This window comes from Melozone crissalis, unplaced genomic scaffold (genome assembly GCF_028551555.1).
Source record: "Melozone crissalis strain CALT ecotype California unplaced genomic scaffold, PUWL_Pcris_2 ptg000537l_1, whole genome shotgun sequence".
Lineage (NCBI taxonomy): Eukaryota > Metazoa > Chordata > Aves > Passeriformes > Passerellidae > Melozone > Melozone crissalis.
Genome location: NW_026536235.1, coordinates 1,380,088 through 1,400,516, shown reverse-complemented (window position 1 = coordinate 1,400,516; position 20,429 = coordinate 1,380,088).

Sequence of the window (20,429 nt, the reverse complement as noted above, 5' to 3'; positions counted from 1 at the left end):
CAACAAACTCTCTAAAGCTTGTCCAAAGAGATTGGGGGATTCAGTGAATCCCTGTGGTAATCGGGTCCACCTTAGCTGTTGTCTCCTTTTCGTACTCGGGTCCTCCCATTCAAAGGCAAACCAATCCCTACTTTCTGTTGCCAGAGGACACGCCCAGAAAGCATCCTTCAAATCTATGACAGTGAACCAAGCATGTTCTCTTGGAATTCTGCTTAAGAGACTATATGGGTTGGGCACAACTAGATGTCTGGCAATGGTTCTTTTGTTGACTTCCCTCAAATCTTGCACCAGCCTATATTTCCCTTCAGCCTTTTTAACTGCCAGTATAGGGGTATTATGTGGTGACATGCAGGGTTCTAAAATTCCCTCTTGCAACAGTTGTTCAATGACTATAGCAAGCCCCCTCTTTCCTTCTAGGGAAATCGGATACTGTTTAACACGTATGGGTGAGGTATCATCCTGCATTTTTATTGTTTTTGGTGGAATGTCTAATAAGCCTCTCTTCCCCCCCTCAGCCCATACCTCAGGATTTATCTCTGCAACATCTCCTTGAGACAGCTTCATCGCTTGTACTACCATTCTCCCTTCCCTTCGAACAATCCCAACCCCCAAATGAACTTGCAGATCCCTTCCTAACAAACTTTTTTCTAAGTTAGGCAGATAAAGAAAATTAGCTTCACACTGCCTTGAGTTTCCAATTATTTTCACTTCTTCAATCACCGATGCTCTAAATGGTCTCCCCTCCGCACCCAATACTTCACAAAATTTTCTCCCAATTTCCATACCTTGTGGTATTTTGTTGAGACAAGACTTATCTGCCCCTGTATCAACCAAAAATTCAAATTCCTCATTTAGGGGTCCCACTTCAAAGTTTACCAAGGGCTCTTCTAGATGTTTCATCGGGTCCCCTATAGTAAAAAGCCCTTGGCACCCCTAGTCCTCCCCCTTAAGAATCCTTCCTAAATTGTCCTGTTCCTTGGCTATTGCCTCATCGAGACTGAGCTTTTTACAAAACCTCCTGGAGTGTCCTGCCTCCCCACAGTAATAACACTGTCGTCCTCTCAAAGGGACTTGAGGTCTCTCAATCCTTTGTGCACCTGTCAGTACTGGCCTACCTCTGCCTCCTCCTGATGGTGGACCTGCCCCCCCTGCACTTTCTCTAGCTACAGCAACCATGACCTTAGCCTTGGCCTTTGCTTTTTCTTCCTCCCTCCTTAAATACACCTTCAATGCCTCTTTTAACAATTCATTAATGTCCTTCTCTTGCCAATCTTCCATCTTCTCCAGTTTTCTCCTTATATCAGGCCAAGATTTGGTAACGAATTGGACTTTTAGCAGCATTAGACCTTCTGGGGTGTCTGGGTCTATTCTAGAGTACAACTGGAAGTTCCGCCTTAGGCGATTAAGCCAGGCAGCAGGAGCTTCATCCTTCTCCTGTGTACCCTCAAACGCCAATTGGGTGTTAGTTCCTTTGGGAACTGACTCTTTGATCCCCCGTATTATCAAAGACCTATGTTCCCTCATGGCCTTCCTCCCCTCCTCCTGGTTAGGGTTCCAGCTGGGCTCCGTTAGTGGCAATTTCTGTTCACCTGTTGGCACCTGGGGTCCTGGGCTGTTATCTTCCTCCCATATTCTTATGCCAGCCGCCCTTATCATCCGGACCTCTTCTGGGGAAAATAATATACTCAGGATGGAATTCATCTCCCCCCAAGTGTAGATATTTGGACCTAGAAATTGTTCCACTTGGTTGGCTATGCCCACTGGGTCCTCCACTAAATGCCCCAACTCTTTCTTGAATCCTCTCACCTCAGAAGCAGTTAGGGGAGCATTCACAAAGCCAACACCTCCCGCTACTCCTCCCATAGGAACTTCTCTGAGGGGAAAGAGTCTCTCTGCCTTAGAGGTCTTGGATCTGGTGCTACAGTACGGCCCATCTTCAGATGCCAAACTACTTTGAGGGATCTCTGGGTTACCCTGAACATTCTGCCCATCAGCAGGTGTATTTGCTGATGGCTGTTTATCGGGCAAGGAGGCATTTGTGTCCCAACTAGGAGGAGGTATAGGGACAGCAATAGGAGGGGGAGAAGAGCCTGAGTGAATATTCAGCGGAGCTGGAGAAGGGGTGGAGAATGCAGCAGGTGGAGTAGGCACTTGTGGTGATGCAGAAGGATCTGGAGGAGCTGAAGGGGGCAGTGAGGGAGTGGTTGGAGGAGATACTGGGTTTATCATAGCGGAACCTGAAGAGGTAGAAGGAGGAATTTGAGCAGGTGGTAGTGAGATGGCAGCCGGGGGAGGAACCGGACCTGCCATTTGAGGTGCTTGTAGAAGAGGATTATAAGGTGGAGGGGCAGAAGGAGGCAAATAATCCAGGGGGTCCCATCTTTTACTAGTTCTATCATCCCCTCCTTCATTCCCTTCTTTCTTCCTCTGTACCTTACAAATTCGCACCCCTTCATCCTCAACAGCGCTCTTTACCCAGCAAGACACATACAATAATTGCTCAGGATCAGTATCTCTTCAAGCTATCAGATAATTATTTAATAGTTGGCACATCCACTTATCCTTTGTCCCACACCAAGGCCATCCCCCTTGCAGTTCTAATTCTGGCCACACTACCATACAATAATGGATCATTTTCACTTTATCTAATCCCTCCATGGCCTCTATAGAATCCCATTTCGCTAACAGTTCTCCTAAGGGACTACCGGGAGGTATGTCTCTCAGTCTCTTGCCGGTCTTTTTACTACTACAACATCCCATTTTTCAGGTCTCAATAAAAAAAGTCTCAAAGGTGCCTCAACTGACCGGTAGTTTCAAAAAACCTTGTTTGAGGAGCTTCAGCCTCCTCCACTGAACTTCAAATTTCTGCCTGATGCTCAGGACTTTATACTGAAACAACTGCCCAATCTCTTGATTGCCCAACTTTCGTCAGGTCTTATATCTATCGGGACTTGAACACACGATGCCTCGGCCAAGAATCCGGGTCGTGCCTGACTCCCTCAGTCAGGAAAAACAACTGCCTGATTTTTAGTTTGCCTAACTCGCCAATTTTTAGGCTTCACCGTATCAGGACTTAAAAGCAAACCACAGCCTCCTTCGCTGGGGTTTGTGCCTGACTCCCTTTGTAAGGACTTACTTTGCCTGCGGGGCTTGCGAAAACACCCGAATCCTTCTCGGGACTGACAAATCTTACGCGAATCCTTCTCGAGACTTACAAAAGTGCCTGACCTTCCTCTGTCAGGACTTTGGGGTGCGTGCCACTCATACACAGTAATTCACTCTGCATGCCCGGAGTGGGGGGGCCCTTTATTCCCCCTTGGGAGACGACTTCACTCACACTAAGTCCACTCGCTTTCCCTTGTTTCCGGCCTGCCCCTTCGCAGGAGTCAGGAAACGCGGTACTAAGGGGTCCCACTCGCTTCGAAGGTCCGGCTGCCGGCCCTCGTCTCACTCACACACTTGCGCACGTCTCCCACTCCCGCCACCGAGTTTCTCACCAGTCCGGTGCTCCGGTGCTCCTCTGCGTCGCTGTCCTGAGCCGATCCCTGGTCCTAGTAGCCAGCTGTCCTCTGAAGATCCAAGATGGCCAGTCCTGAGTCCTCTTGCGGCATGGCTATCCCGGACGAGCTCCCAGCTGAAATAAACAAGGGCCAGGAGACTTCTTCTCCTTTTTAATGCCTTTATTAAAAGTGATCAGCTCAGGGTTGGGCAGCTCGAAGGGTCTGCAGCATCCGTCGTCTCTCCCAAAGCGACTCAGAGGAGGAGGAAATGCACAGCTCTGTCCACAAGGGGCAGAGCTGGGGATCACGTCCTCGTGGGAGCCTTTAGGGCCTGCTGATCCCGTCAGATGGTACTTTTGCCGGCTCAGTCGGCCTGGTCTCACCGCCGGGGTCGTCTCTCTTGGTCAGGGCGAGAGGCTCTGAAGGTGTTCCGCATCTCTGCAGGCTCAGCATTCAGCTCCTCACGTCCAGACATCACTCCAGTCTCTCAACTCTTAGGTGGCTCGTCGTTTTGGGGTCTTCTCTGTACACCGGGGGACCCATGCTGCATTGTGGTCTTGGAGTCACTTTGCATAGCCCCCCTCACCTTCTCAGGTCTCTTCTACTGTTCGGGAAGGTTCCCACCCTTCTGGGAAAGGTACAACTTAGCCTCGGGCGAGGCTCTGCTGATACAAAAGGAGCGATTAGCCACAACGACTCGTGATTACAATAACAAAACACGAAGAACTTCAGCAGCTACTCGTGGTCTGGCTGCTTTTTTGTAACTTTTTCTCTCAAAAAAAATATTACCCGAATTTTTGTTCATAACACTTCTCCTTTTTAGTGCCTTTATTCTAAGTGATCCGCTCAGGATTGGGCAGCTCGGATGGGGCTGCAGCTTCCCGTCGTCTCTCCCAGGGCGACTCCGAGGAGGAGGATATGCACAGCTTTGTCCATTAGGGGCAGAGCTGGGGATCAGGTCCTCGTGGGAGCCTTTTAGGGTGTGGTGATCCCTTGCGATGTTACTTTTGCTGGCTGTCTTAGCTGGCCCTCGGCGCCGGGGATGACTCCCATGGTCAGAGCGAGAGGGACTCCGAAGGTGTTCAGCATCTCTGCAGGCCCAGCACTCGGCTCCTCTCATCCAGACATCACTCCAATCTCTCGACTCCTAGGTGGCTCGTTGTTTTTGGGGTTTTCTCCGTGCGTTTGGAGCAGGGGTCCCACACAGCATGCTGGTCCTTAGAGTTATTTTGCATATCCCTCCCCTCCAAAGTCTCTTCTCCTCACTGTTCGGGAGGTACCCCATCCTTCACTGTCTCAGACAAGGGCCATTAACTCGCCCCAGCCAGGGCTTTTACTGATAAAAAAACAACTATTAACAACAACGACCCGTAATAACCATAACACAAGCAGCAGCCCAGCAGCAACAGTGGTAACCTTTTTCTCACAAAAAAAAATTAACAGAATTTTTTGTTTATAACAGTCCCCCCTCTTTTTCTTTGATCGAGCTTAAATATTTAGCTCGCATCAACCTTCAATTTTGGACTCATGGGCTTCATATTTAATTTTTCAAATTGACTATAAATTTCTTCTGCACTTTGGTAGTCATGGTTACTTTGTTACTTTCCTTGGTTTCTTTAGGTTGGTCTGCACGGCAAATACTATTTTAATGAAACAGATAAATAAGCATAGTAAAAAGAGCAATCCTCCAAGTATACACACAGTGAGAAAAACTACCTTTTCCCATACATCCTTTTTGAAAATCTCCAGGTTCTCCCACCAACTGGAATCAAGTGTAGGAGTTTGTTCTTGATTATTTACACATGCTAATTTTTTATTTCATTTGAAATGTTTCTAATAATTGCATTCTTTATTTTTAATACTGCCTGGAGCCTGATGACTTTGTTTAACATAAATGTTGGGGTCTGAACTTGTCCTTTACAATTTTGAATTTCCTCAATTTCTATTTCACTTTGCTTATTCTGTTTAATTTCTCCCAAATCATTGTATATAGGAACTCCTAAACTTGATCCAGTTTCTTTGGGTAATAAGAAAATTGGTTTTATCATTCTAGCGGTGCATCTGCCAGACCAGTCTCCTGACAATTTGGTGTGTGCTGTGGTATCAGAGACTAAAACTAGGGGTTTCGAGCTCCCCTGAAATGTGTTTTCAGCTTCTGTTGGGCATTCCCAACATATACACAGTTCTTTCATTTTCCAAAAGGGGTTTATCTCTTTTTCAGTACACTCATGACATTCATAAACTTCTTGGTGATCACACTTGTCTCTTTCTTTTTTTTTCAACAGACTCTAATTTGTTTGGATCTCTTGGGATCCACTGGGTGGCTGAATACTCCACTGCTAAATAGTTGTTACAAGAAATTTTTCTTACCCTTTTCACCATGTCTTTTCTTTTTACTAGATCTACTGAGCTTGTTTCTGCAGCATCACATTCAAAGCAAAACCAGGCTTCCCCTATAGGGCACTCTCCCAGGAGTGGCTGCCTAAAAGTGGCAATGTTGTGTGCTATCCAATACACTCTTCTATTTTTCTGATAAAGGACCAATTGGGAGAGGTTAACACAATCAGGGTTAGAATTGATGTGGACTCTGGACCAGGAGCTCACTTCTTCCTCCTCACAGAGAGGTTGGTAGCACTCACTGCACGGCTCAGCTGGGCTTCCCAGAGCACCACCAGCCATCAGAGCCATCAGTACTACCCTTCCCAAGAGTCCGGTATGGGTCATCTTGCACAGCCTGCCCACCCGGCCTTGCCTCTTGGGGAATTTTACTGAGAAGAAGCTTCCAAGTTCTTTAGAGTCCCTTCTGCCCGCTTCTCTGGTTAAATCTCTCTTGGTCTATTCCCTACCAATTTTGGTTTCTCCTAGGGGAGTGCTCTGTAGAGGATTAACCTGGAGTCTTTAGAATTAACTTGGGGAACTTAACCATAATTACTTATTCACAGTCTTAAACTTTTTACCAACATAGTTTACACAGAATCATCTTGAAACATTTTAAGCAATGTTAGAGCTCTAATACCAATTTTTTTCCTATACAGTTCAGTCTTTTTGACTCTTCCTTCTGAGAGTCAACTTTAAATCACAGTATACTCAGCTGAATTAACGTTTGATGTGGATGAATCCTTATCCAGTGCCCAGGGGTGAGAGTGGTGTGAACTCTGGCCCAATGCCAGAAGGAAAAACTGGGAGTCTGGCCCAATGCCAAAGGGAGAATGGGGTGGAGTCCGGTCCAATGCCAGAGGGAGAATGGGGTGGAGTCCAGTCTAATGCCAGAGGGAGAATGGGGTGGAGTCCAGTCCAATGCCAGAATGCCAGAGGGAAAAAAACTGATGTTGAATCCTGGTCCAATGCCAGGGGGTGAGAGTGATGTGAGTCCAACCTTTTTCTTTTGGTCTGCACAGTCGAATTAGTAATGAAGAGTACCTGAAACGGGTTTTCAAACATAAGCATTAATGGTCTGCTATTTTATGATTCTATCAAAATTCAGTTTCTCTGTTTAATGTTATTGGTTAACTTCTCCATAGCTTGTATGTTTCTCTTATCAACTTCTGCACACTCTGAATTTTGCAGGGAGTTGTATTTCGGTTAGCTAACTTAACTCCCAGAGTGCTTTTATTCTCTTATTTTTCTGTGTATTTAATTCACTGATTTTCTGTTCTGTTTTCAAGATCTTATTTATTTATCTCTTTCTTCTGTTTCTTACTTTCACTTACAGCTTAAATACTACTTTTCTTTCAACCCCTTACACTTAAATTTTTTATTTTTTTTTTCTTACACCATTCTTCTACACAATACTCTCCCCTCTAAGGAGATGTGGTAAAACTTGTAATGCACAATCTACATTACCTCTATTCTAATTCGTCTATATTCACTCTCTTTTATTTCTCATTCACTATCACCCATTCCTTCACACCCTCAAGACACAAACTGGATCATTGTTGCTAGAAAATCACAGGTCCCTGTAGCCCCCCCTACCTTGGGGTTGGCTCACAGGTTTCAGTATCTCTGGGCCTCTTGGAAGGGCCCTGACTCTGGTTGCCTCTGGTGCACATTCACCTGTGAGGCTGTCTGCGTGTCACTCACACTCTTACAGCTACGGCCCCCTCACACATCTGGGGAGCACTAGTCTGGTTTGCAGGTCACACACACACACACTTCAGTCACAGCCCCCACCTGCCCGGGGGACACAAGCCTGATTTGCAGGTCACACACACACTTCTACTGCCTCCCATCCCACCTGCCCGGGAAGTTGAGGCTGACTTTGTGACTCACTCTCACACACACAACAAGACAACAATAAGGTACCTTTTATTTTCACGTTACTTATTACACATTTAGTGTTACTGGCCAGTTTTGGTGCTATTGGATATCCTTTCTACCTAGCTGTTTTTGTCTAACTTCAGATGTTTTTTCACTATACTATACTTTTTAGTACTTTGTTGAGACAGGACTTATCTGTTCCTGTATCTACTCAAAAATTCTAATTCTTCATTTAGGGGTCCCACCTCAAAGTTTACCAAGGGCTCTTCTAGATGTTGCATTGGGTCCCCTATAGTGTAAAGCCCCTGACCCTCTAATCATCACCTCTAAGGATCTTACCTAAATTATCTTGTTCCCTGGCTACTGCCGCATCGAGACTGAGCTTTCTACAAAACCTCCTGACGTGTCCTGCCTCTCCACAGTAATAGCAATGTTGTTCTCTCAAAGGGACTTGAGGTCTCTCCATCCCTCTTGTACCTCACAGTACTGGCCTATCCTTGCCTCCTCCTGGTGGTGGACCTGCCCACCCCACACTTTCTCTAGCTACAGCAACCATGATCTTAGCCTTGGCCTTTGCTTTTTCTTCGTCCCTCCTTAAATGCACCTTCAATGCTTCTCTCAATAACTCATTGATATCCTTCTCTTGCCAATCTTCAATCTTTTCCAGTTTTCTCCGTACATCTGGCCAAGATTTGGTAACAAATTGGACTTTTAGTAGCACGTGTCCTTCTGGGGTGTCTGGGTCTATTCTAGAGTACAACTCAAAGTTCCGCTTTAGGCAATTAAGACAGGCCGCAGGAGCTTCATCCTTCTCTTGTGCACTCTCAAATGCCAATTGGATGTTAGTTCCTTTGGGAACTGACTCTTTAATCCCCCGTATTATCAAAGACCTGTATACCATCATGGCCTTCCTCCCCTCCTCCTGGTTAGGGTTCCAACTGGGATCCGTTAGTGGCAATTTCTGTTCACCTAATGGCACCTGGGGTCCTGGGCTGTTATCTTCCTCCCATATTCTTATGCCAGCCGCCCTAATCATCTGGACCTCTTCTGAGGAAAATAATATACTTAGGATGGAATTCATCCCCCCTCAAGTGTAGATATTTGGACCTAAAACTTGATCCACTTGATTGGCTATGCCCACTGGGTCCTCAACTAGATGCCCTAACTCTTTCTTGAATCCTCTCACCTCAGAAGCAGTTAGGGGAGCATTCACAAAGCCAACCCCTCCCGCTACTCCTCCCATAGGAACTTCTCTGAGGGGAAAGAGTCTCTCTGCCTTAGAGGTCTTGGATCTGGTGCTACAGTACGGCCCATCTTCAGATGCCAAACTACTTTGAGGGATATCTGGGTTACCCTGAACTTTCTGCACATCAGCAGGTGTATTTGCTGATAGCTGTTTACTGGGCAAGGAGATGTTTGTGTCCCAACTAGGAAGAGGTAAAGCGACAGCAATAGGAGGAGGAGAAGAGCCTGAGTGGATATTAAGTGGAGCTGGAGAAGGGGTGGAGAATGCAGCAGGTGGAGTAGGCACTTGTGGTGATGCAGAAGGAACTGGAGGAGCTGAAGGTGGTGAGGGAGTGGTTACTGGGGGAGATACTGGGTTTATCACAGGGGAAGCTGAAGAGGTAGAAGGAGGAATTTGAGCAGGTGGTAATGAGATGGCAGCCGGGGGAAGAACCGGACCTGCCATTTGAGGTGCTTGAAGAAGAGGATTATAAGGTGGAGGGGCAGAAGGAGGCAAATAATCCAGGGGGTCCCATCTTTTACTAATTCCGTCATCCCCTCCTTCATTCCCCTCCTTCTTCTTTTGTACCTTACAAATTCGCACCCCTTCATCCCCAATAGCGTTCTTTAACCAGCAAGATACATACAGTAATTGCTCAGGATCAGTATCTCGTCAAGCTGTCAGATAATGATTTTGTTGTTGGCACATCCACTTATCCTTTGTCCCACACCAAGGCCATCCTCCTTGCACCTCTAATTCCGGCCAGACTTCTACACAATAGTGAATCATTTTCACTTTATCAAATCGCTCTGTGGTCTCTATAGAATCCCATTTCTCTAACAGTTCTCCTAAGGGACTATTGGGAGGTATATTCCTCAGTCTCTTGCCGGTCTTTTTACTATTACACCCTCCCATTTTTCAGATCTCAACAGTAAAAAATCCCAAAGGTGCCTCTATTGACAGGTAATTTCAAAAAAAACCCTCTTGTTTGAGGAGCTTCAGCCTCCTCCACCGAACTTCAAATTTTTGCCTGATGCTCAGGACTTTATACTGAAACAACTGCACGATCTCTCGATTGCCCAACTTTCCTAACGTCAGAACTTACATCTATCAGGACTTGAACACACGAAACCTCGGCCTAAGAATCCGGGTCGTGCCTGACTCCCTCAGTCAGGAAAAACAACTGCCTGATTTTTAGTTTGCCTAACCTGCCAATTTTTAGGCTTCCTCGTATCAGGACTTAAAAACAAACCGCAGCCTCCTTTGCTTGGATTTGTGCCTGACCCCTTTGTCAGGACTTACTTTGCCTGCAGGGCTTGTGAGCTTACCCGAATCCTTCTCTGGACTTACAATCTTACCCGAATCTTTCTCGGGACTTACAATCTGCCTGACTTCCCTCTGTCAGGACTTACTTTGGGTGCATGCCATTCATACAACTATTCCCTCCGCATGTCCGGAGGGGGGGGGCCCTCTTTCCCCCTTAGGAGACGACTCACTCACGCTAACTCCACACACTTCCCTCCCTTCCTAGCCGGCCCCTTCGCAGGGGTACGGAAATGTGGTACTGAGGGGCCACTGTCACTCCGAAGGTCCGGCTACCGGCCATCGTCTCACTCACACACACATGCGCACGTCTCCCACTCCCGCCACTGGATTTCTCACCAGTCCAGTGCTCTGGTGCTCCTCTGCATTACTGGTCCTGAGCCGATCTCTCTGGTCCTGATAGCCAGCTGTCCTGGAGGTCCAAGATGGCCAGTCCTGGTGTCCTCTTCTGGCGTGGCTATCCCGGACGAGCACCCCAGCTGAAATAAACAGGGCAAGGAGACTTTTTCTCCTTTTAATGCCTTTATTACAAGTGATCAGCTCAGGATTGGGCAGCTCGGACTGGTCTGCAGCTTCCCGTCGTCTCTCCCAGGGTGACTAGGAGGAGGAGGATATTTGCAGCTTTGTCCACTAGGGGCAGGGCTGGAGGTTCGGTCCTCGTGGGAGCCTTTAGGGTGTGGTGACCCATTCCAATGTTGAATTGGTCCCAGTCTCGCCCCCTCCAAGACCCGGCCCGGGGCCTCTCGAACACAGGGTGAGGAACAACGAAGGTTTTCAGCATCTCTGCAGGCCCAGCGCTCCGCTCCTCATGTCCAGACATCACTCTAACTTCTCAACTCTGCATTGGCTCGTTGTTTTGGGGTTTTCTCAGTACATTTGGAGCAGTAGTCCCCCACAGCATGCTGGTCCTGGAGTCACTTTGCATAGCCTCCCCCCCCCCCAGGTCTCTTCACCATTTTGGGGAAAAGTACAGCTTAGCCTCGGGCAAGGCTCTGCTAATACAAAAGGAGCAATTAGCCACAACGACCCGTGATTACAATAACAAAACAAGCTGAACTTCAGCAGCAACAGTGATCTGGCTGATTTTTGTAACCTTTTCTCACAAAAATTTAGCAGAATTTTTGTTCATAACACTGGGCCTCATGGAACCAAGGGACCATTGTGACACTGTGGGGCCCTGAAACACCAAGGGACCATTGTGACACTGTTGGGCCCTGTGACACTAAGGGACCATTGTGATACTGTGAGGCCCCATAGAATAAGCAAAGCATTGTGACACTGTGAGGCCTCATGGAACAAGTCAGACCATTGTGACCCTGGGGAACCCCACAGAACCAAGAGGAACATTGTGATACTGTGGGGCCTTGTGAAACCAAGAGGCCTTTGTGACACCGCAGGGCTGCATGGAACCAAAGGCCCATTGTGACATTGCAGGGCCTTGTGTCATCAGGGGTCCATTGTGACACTGTGGAGCCAAAGGAGACTATTGTGGACCAAAGCTCCAGGGTGACACAGAGCGGTCTCCAGCCATCAATGGTCCATTGTGACACTGCAGGGCTTTATGAAACCTAGGGGCCATTGTGACATTGTGGGACCCCATCGAACCTAGGGACAAGTGTGACAATGCAGGTCTTCTTGTAATTGAGTGCACCATTATGACACTGCAGGGTATGAATCCAAGGCACCATTGTGACTATGGGGGATCATAAAACCAAGAGGACACAGAACAGGTCTGGCTGGTTTAACCTCCCATGGACTGCCTTACTTGTCTACCTTATCTTGGCATGTTGAGGGTCACTTCTGATCTGCCTAAACACTGGGGTTCCATGCTTTCCTTCCCAATGGAAAAGAACTGTCCTTCTCCAGGAACCCATGGGCAGAACTGGGATATCACCTCAAAAATTCCTTATGTGTAGGGATTGTTCCCATAAGAATATTGCCAGGACAAGTCTGTCTTGCAGTGGTTTCACAAGAGTCACCTCCCATTTGTCCCCAAAACACCGGGGAAGGCTCCGTACTTTCCTTCCTATGGGAAAGAGCTGTTCTGCTTCTCCACGCACACATGGCCGAAATTGGGGTTTCACCTCCAAAATTCCCTAAATCCAAAGTCTGCTCCCAGACAAAATCTGCCATTCCTAACAAGTCTGGCTGGCCTTGGCCTAGTGAGGCTCTCGCCTGCCTTGCAAACACTGGGGCTCTGTGCTTTCCTTCCTATGGAAAAGAACTGTCCTTCTCATCTAGGTGCCCATGGCCGGAACTGGGGTTACACTTCCAACATTCCCTATTGTGACAGACTGGAGGAGATTGTTGGCTCTAAATATTTTGTGTGGGGGGGAGGAAGGGGCAGGTCCAGCCTTGCCCTGCCCTGGAACCCCAGTCCCCCCAGAGCCTCTATCCCAGCCCAGAAGTGTCTGCCAGTCCCTGGCATACCCCAGGCAATGCTCCACAGCCACCTCTGGAGCCCCCAGCCCAGCACCTGAGGGACCAAATGAGCCCAAGCCCCACCTGGGGGAAGGGCCCAGGAAGACCAAGGGGTATTGAAGGCTGACCACAAGGCAAGCACACATCTTGATCCTGCTTCCTCTTGGAATTTCCACCTGAACAGTCCTGGAATCCAGGAGTTGGTAGCTGTGTATGTCCTTCTCTGAATCTTTCTGTGTCTTCTTCTTATAACCTCTTCTTGCAAATTTTGAGTAACTTTAAATTGAACAAGCCATGAGTTTGTGAAGTTAAATGGGCCAAGTTAATGCTTTGAGAAGTGTTTTGTGTTGATTGAATGTCATATTAAACCATTTGCCAAAGTTTCTCTTCTTTTCTAAAAGTCCCACTAAAGGCAGTTTGGTTGTTTTGACCTCTTGATGATCTCGTCAGTATTTCTCCAGTGAGTCCAACTCAGAGGACACAAACAATTGTAATTCCTTTTAAATGTCTCCTTGAGTGAGTTGTCTGGGGGATATGGGTCAGGGCTTGTCTGTCCTGCTTGGCACAGCCCAGGCAGGGCTTTCCCAGCCACATTCCACACTCCATTTCCCAGCTGGAGCCGCTGGTGCCTCTGAGTGGTGCTGCCCCAGCCTCAGGGACACTCTTCTTGTCTGCCTATTCCCCCACAGTCTCTGGGAAGGGATGGCCTCAGTGGGGGCTGCTGACATCCTCAGCAACTTGGAGGCTGCTGCTGAATTTTCCTCCTCCAGAGGCTTGTTCAGCCTTCAGCTCTTCAGTGCAGCAATTCAGTGTCCCAGGGCTCATTAACATTCACAACACCTTAACAAGCCAAGCCTCTGGGGGTACTTTGATTTTAATTTTCAAATCGTTGGTGGTTAGGTAGATCTCAGTAGTGATTCAAAATAAATACATGATATTTAAAAAGACAGTGAGAAAAGATTTTTTTAGATCCTGTTTAGTTTTGTTTTCCTGTTAATTTATTGATATGTGCAATCTCCAGCTGAACTTGAATCCAAGGACCTCCTCATGCAGTTTGAATAGATATGAAAATCAAGATCCTTCATGGCTGACAATCAATCAGATTCCGTCCCTACCCCCACCCCACCATTTCCCCCATCCAAGCCCTGGCACTCAGAGCAGCCTTGTGCAAATCTGAGCTCCCTCCAGCCCAGGCTGCACCTGCAGCTTTCAGCTCCTTGCCTCCAACTCCCACCTGCTTTCCTTGGAGAAGGAGCTGCCCGAGACAAAGAGGGATGTTCATTTCTTGTCAGCCAACAAAGCCAAGGGAAGGCACAGCTCCATCAAATGAAGAAGTCATTCCTCTGCTGGATATTAAATCCACTTTCCACAGCAGACAGCCTCAGAGCAATGGAAAACACCTTCTGAGCCCAGGACTGGTCCCAAGGTCCCACCAAACCCTTCCTGCCCCAATTCTGCCCAGATTTGCTCTTTGCACACACGAGTCCCAAGCTGAAGTCAGGAGCTCCCTCCATGACCAGAGGGAGGAAAAGAGAGAAAGGGGATGAAGAGCTCTCCTGTGCAGAGCCAGGGTCCAAGTGCCCCTGCAGTGGGAACCACAACTCATCAGGTTTGTGTCCTTTGGGGTCAGGGCCTGGTGACACTCAGAGGCATAGAAAGGTTTCTTGCCAACAAACACAAGTTGAATATTTGAACAATTTAATAACCATCACAGCTCTCCCATCAACTCTCTGTGATGTCCCAGCAGCATCTGACATGTCCCCCATCCCCAAGGGATTTCTGTACATGAGCAGTTTTAGACAAAGACATAAGGTAATTCTCTGATAGATAAAAACACAATTTAAATTATATTTATTATATATTTATTTGAACTTCAGAAATATTGGGCAATTTCTTCTGGCTCAAAGCATGAAGCCAGTATGTTGGGAGGCACTTGAATGACCAGAGAGCATCTAGAGGAGGAAATGAGAGAGCAGTAGAAGTACATAGATCCACCTACTGTAAAAGAAGAGAAGTCGTTAGACATTGCCATTTCAACAGAAGAGCTGAAAACACCTGAAGGAAAAGGGAGAGGAAGTAATAAACAGAATATTGGTGACACCAGTAAAAGGGAAAGTCAGTATTTCTCCTCCTGCCATCAGTACACCTCCAGGAAATTCCTGTTTCTGGTGGGAAAATGGTGCCATTTCTTAAAAGTACTCAAATGATCCAGATAATAAAGATTTGCTGGTATATTATGAAACTAACAGGTATTAACACTTGTGCCCCTTTTCCAGGCAGGCATCAGTTGTGTGCCCATGAACAGGCAGTGCCACTTGTGCCCTGAACTGCCCAGCTGGGATTGGATCTCTCCGAGAGCACCTGAGGGAGAGCAGAGCACCTTGCAAGCTGCAGGTCCCTGACAGCCCCGCAGGGCTCCTGTCCCAACAACATCAGCTCTGCTCCAGTCTGAAACAGGGCCCAGCATGGTGCCAGGGTCATCAGAGAGCTGAGGTGTGTGCTGGAATTCAATGCCCTCCCCATCCCACAGCAGCCCTGCATTTCCCTCCTGCAGCCTTGGTCTCCAGCACAGCCATGGAGGCTCTTTGGGCTCTGCACTGTTCCTGCAGCCCCCAAGGGCAGCTGAGCTCTGCCTTCGGCACAGTCAGGCCTGGCCAGCACAGGCCATGCTCAGCAATTGCTTGTGTGTGCCTGGCCCTGCTGTCAGCCCCGGCAGTGGCTGCGTGGCCCCTTTGTGGCCCTGTGCTGGCCCAGCCATGGTGGCCCAGCCCCTGTGCAGGCCCAGCCCAGGCCAGGAGCATTGCGGCTGGGAACAGCCCCAGTGCCATGATGCCCACAGCAGCCTTGGGGCTCTGTGCCTCTTGGCCTCCCTGCTGGGCAGCCTCTGCCAGCTCCTGCAGAGCCCGTGGCACCTGTGGGGCTGCACAGACAGCCCCTGGGCTAGCAGAGAGGCTAGCCAGGGCTGGCCATGGCCCGGAACAGGCCCTGAGCCCCACAGGAGGATGGAGCTGGGCCACAGCCAAACTCAGCCCAGGCCAAAGCCGATCTCAGCAGCCAGGGCTGCCAAAGGCTGGGCACAGAGGCTGGCGCTGACAAATGTCCTGGGCCCCCTCCCTGCTCTGTCCATGCCACTAAGGGCACAGAGCAGCCTCCTCTCTGGGCCACTTGCCTGTTTGCAATGCCTTGTACAGGTGCTGGCCCTGCCCCACAAGGCCTGGCCTGAGTCCTCCCCTGCACGCTCAGCCAGGCTGAGGTGGACACTGATGGTTTCTGGGCCAGGCTCTCTGAGCCCAGCCCAGCTCCCTGCAAGCTCTGCCAGCTGCCCTGAGCTCTGGGCAGCACCAAGGGCCTCTCCCCAGTCCATCTGGCTCTGGCCCCACAGCTCTGTTCAGGCCAGGCTGCTCTGGGCACTGCCCCACGGCCTCAGCCCCTGGCAAGGGCACGGCAGCAGCTGCAGCTGCCACAGGACTCAGCCCCAGCCATGGGGGAAGGTTCTTGGCCAAGGCCAAAGGAGGCTCCCTGGCTGCCCTGCTCCCCTCGGGCTGAGGTGCTGAGAGCTCTGCAGCCCCTGCTGCCATCCCATCTGCCCAGGGCAGTACAAGAGCCCCGGCCTTGGGGCCCTCAAGAACTGCTCCTGCTCCAGGCCCAGGGCCCATGCCAAAGCTGGGGCATCCACAAAGCTGTGCCCATTTCTGTTCATTGCTGCTCACATGGGGATGGATCCTCAGCCTCTTGGAGGTTGCTGCTGAATTTTCTTACTCCAGAGGCCTCTTCTTTGCTGAGCTTTCCTGTTCAGGAATTCAGTGACAAAAGCTCCTAAATATTTGTTCAAAACACCCAAGCAAGAAAAGGCCCTGGGAATATCTTAAATGTTCAATTCCTCTGTGGTTATTTAGAAAGATTTCAGAAATGTTTTCAAAGTGAATATACTTTTTTGAAAACAATGCAGACGTTCCACTGTCATATTTTCTGAAAAATCACTTTGTCAGGATTTCTTCCCCTGGGAAGCTGAGATGTATCAGAAAAGAATGAAAACAACAATTATCTGATTGCTTCTCGGTGTTTTCTGCTTTGAAATATGGTCTGGAGATTGTTTACAAACAGTTGCATGTTTGATTGGTTTCCTGTTAATTGTTTTCACTTAATGACCAATCACCATCAGATGTGTCAGACTCTAAGGAGTCAGTCACGAGTTTTTCAGTAACATATGATACGATACGACACGATGCGATACGATACGATACGATACGATACAATACAATACAATACAATATAATATAATATAATATAATATAATATAATATAATATAATATAATATAATATAATATCAGCCTTCTGAGAACATGGAGTCAGATTCTCATCCCTCACCTCATCCTTGGGACCCTCACAAACTCAACATAAACCGAACTGTTTTGTCCTGCTTTTGTTTCCTATTTAGAGATTGATATCAGCAATGTCCAAATTATATTTATCCCCAGCACCTTCAAATGCAGTCTGAAAAGATATGAAAATCAAGGCCCTCCAACTGGCTGACAAACAATATCACTTTGTTCCCCTTCCCCACCATTTCCCTCCAACCCCTGGCACTCCTATGGATCAGGAATGGTGTGGCTAGCAGGACCAGGGCAGTGATTCTTTCCCAGTGCTCAGCACTGGTTGGGTAGCATCTCGAGTGCTGTGTCCAGTTCTGGGCTCCCAATTTAGGAAGGACATGGAGGGGCTGGAGTGTGTCCAGAGAAGGGCAACAAGGCTGGGGAGGGGTCTGGAGCAGAAATCCTGTGAGGAGTGGCTGAGGGAGCTGGGGTTGTTTATCCTGGAGAAGAGGAGGCTTAGGGAAGACCTCATCACTCTCTACACCTCCCTGACAGGAGGGTGCAGCCAGGTAGTGGTTGGGCTCTTTTTCCAGGGACCATTGACAGGACAAGAGGACACAGCCTTCATCTGCACCAGGAGATGTTTAGGCTGGACATAAGGAAATATTCTTCACACGAAGGGTGATTGGGCATTGGAATGAGCTGCCCAGGGAGATGGGTGAGTCACCATCCCTAGAAGTGTTTAAGGAAAGACTGGATGTGGCACTCAGTGCCATGGTCTGGGTGACAAGGTGGTGTTGGGTCCCAGGTTGGACTTGATGCTCTCCAAGGTCTTTTCCAGCCTGGTGGATTCTCTGATGATTGTGGCACTGCAGGGCCCTGGGGGAGCAAGAGGCCATTGTTACACTGCAGGGCCTGGTGGCACTAAGACGACCATGGTGACACTGTGTATGACATGGCAGCACAGAGCCAAGGGGCCATAGTGACACTGTGGGGCTGAGTGGAAGCAAGGAGTCCATTGTGACAGTCTGGGTCCTGCTGCAACCACAGAGGCTACTGTGACACTGCGGGGCCTTGTGGAACCAAGGGGCCATTGCGCCGCTGTGGAACCAAGGAGACCCTTGGGAGAGCCTGGGGACAGTGGAATCAAGGGGCCATTGCTCCATTGCAAGGACTTTGGGAGCTGAGGGAACAATTGTGACACTGTGGTGCCCCATGGAACCAAGGGTCCCTGGTGACACTGTCAGATTTTGTGTCACCAGGGCTCCATTGTGACACTGCAGCACCAAGGAATTCATTGTGGCACTCTGAGGCCTCAGGGAACCACAGAGGCCACTGTGACCCTGCAGGGCCTTGTGGGACCATGCAGAGCATTGTGACAGAGCAGGACCTGGTGTCACGATGGGGCCATTGTGACACTGTAGGGCCCCGTGGAACCAAGGGGCCAGTGCTGCTCCTCAGGGACTCCTGGAATGAAGGAAACATGTCTGACACCATGGTGGCCCTTGAGACCAAGAGGCCATTGTGACACTGTAGAACCAAGGAGAGCATTGCTGCACTGCCAGACCTCATGGAATCAAGGATTCACTGTGACACTGCAGGGCCTTGGGGGACCAAGGGGCCATTGTGACACTGCAGGGCCCAAGGATCCCAGGGACTTTGTGACACCCAGGCGTCCCATGGAACCAAAGGGACATTGTGACACTGGGAGGCCTCATGCAATCATGGAGACAATTGGGACACTCTGAGGCCTCATGGAACCATGGTGACACCAAGTTGGCCGGGAGTGTTAATCTGCTGGAGGGTAGGAGGACCCTGCACAGGGCCCTGGGCAGGCTGGATCCAGGGCCCAAATCCAACAAGGTTTAACAAGTCCAAGTGCCAGGTCCTGCACTTTGGCCACAACAACTCCTGCAGCACTAAAGGCTGGGGACAGAGTGGCTGGACAGAAGCCATGCAGAAAGGGACCTGCAGGGACTGATGGACAGCAGGTGGACATGAGGCAGAAGTGTGCCCAGGTGGACAAGGAGGCCAATGGCTCCTGGCCTGGATCCGGAATGGTGTGGCCAGCAGGAGCAGAGCTTCTAGTGTGCCAGTACTGATCTGCCCCGCAGCTCTGCACATGGACATTGCTGCTGCAGCTTCAGAGAAGGGAACACAAGGGGATCTCTGGAAAAAACTTTGCTGGGAGATCCCTTAGTTCTTTTAAAGCCACCAAAAGCACAGCCCCTCACAGACACATTCTGTGGCCACAGGGAAGATTGAGAGAAACAAAATGAGAAAAGGCAAAACCGATGGCTTTTTTTTGTGGACAATATTAAAAAACTGAAACACCGGGTAAAAAAGAACAAATCCACAACCAAACCCAAAAGAATTACCAAAGCTGATTTATATTACCTGGCCTGTCCCTGCTGCAGCCCTGGCACTGCCACCCCCAGGGCTGTGCCTGGCCCCAAGAGCACTCAGGCCCTACGGCAACACCAGGGCCACCAGGGCAGTGGGGCAGGGCCACGGCAGCAGCACTGGCAGCACCAAGTGCTGCTGCTGCTGGGCACAGCTGCTGTGCCAGCACTGATCTGCCCCCAGCTCTGCACACAGACATTGCTGCTGCAGCTCCAGAGAAGGCAACAAAAGGGTATCTCTGCAGAAAACTGCTGGGAGATCCTTTAGTTCCTTTAAAGCCACCAAGAGCACAGCTCCTCATTGACACAGTCTGTGGCCACAGGGAAGGTGGAGAGAAACACAATGAGAAATGGCACAAACCATGATATCTTTTTATGGACAATATGAAAAAATTTAAACCAAAAACAAGACCTTCAAAGATGAAATCAAAAAGAAGTATGAAAGATGACTCTTATTGCATGTGATTTGCAAACCCTGGCCAGCAGTTTAATGCTTCTGAAACCATCCAGTCATCACTCTCCACGCTGCAGCCTTGAGCTCCTGGTTCCTCAGGCTGCAGATGAGGGGGTTCAGGGCTGGAGGCATCACCGAGTACAGAATTGACAGGACCAGATCTAGGGATGGGGAGGAGATGGAGGGGGGTTTCAGGTGTGCAAATGTGCCAGTGCTGAGAAACAAGGAGACCACGGCCAGGTGAGGGAGGCAGGTGGAAAAGGCTTTGTGCTGTCCCTGCTCAGAGAGGATCCCCAGCACAGCCCTGAAGATGTGCACATAGGAGAAAATGACAAAAAGAAAACAAATAGCAAACAGGCACTAACAGCAATTAGCCCATGTTCCCTGAGGTAGGGATTTGAGCAGGAGAGCTTGAGGATCTGTGGGATTTCACAGAAGAACTGGCCCAAGACATTGCCATGGCACAGGAGCAGGGAAAATGTATTGGTTGTGTGCAGCAGTGAATAGAGAAAGCCACTGGCCCAGGCAGCTGC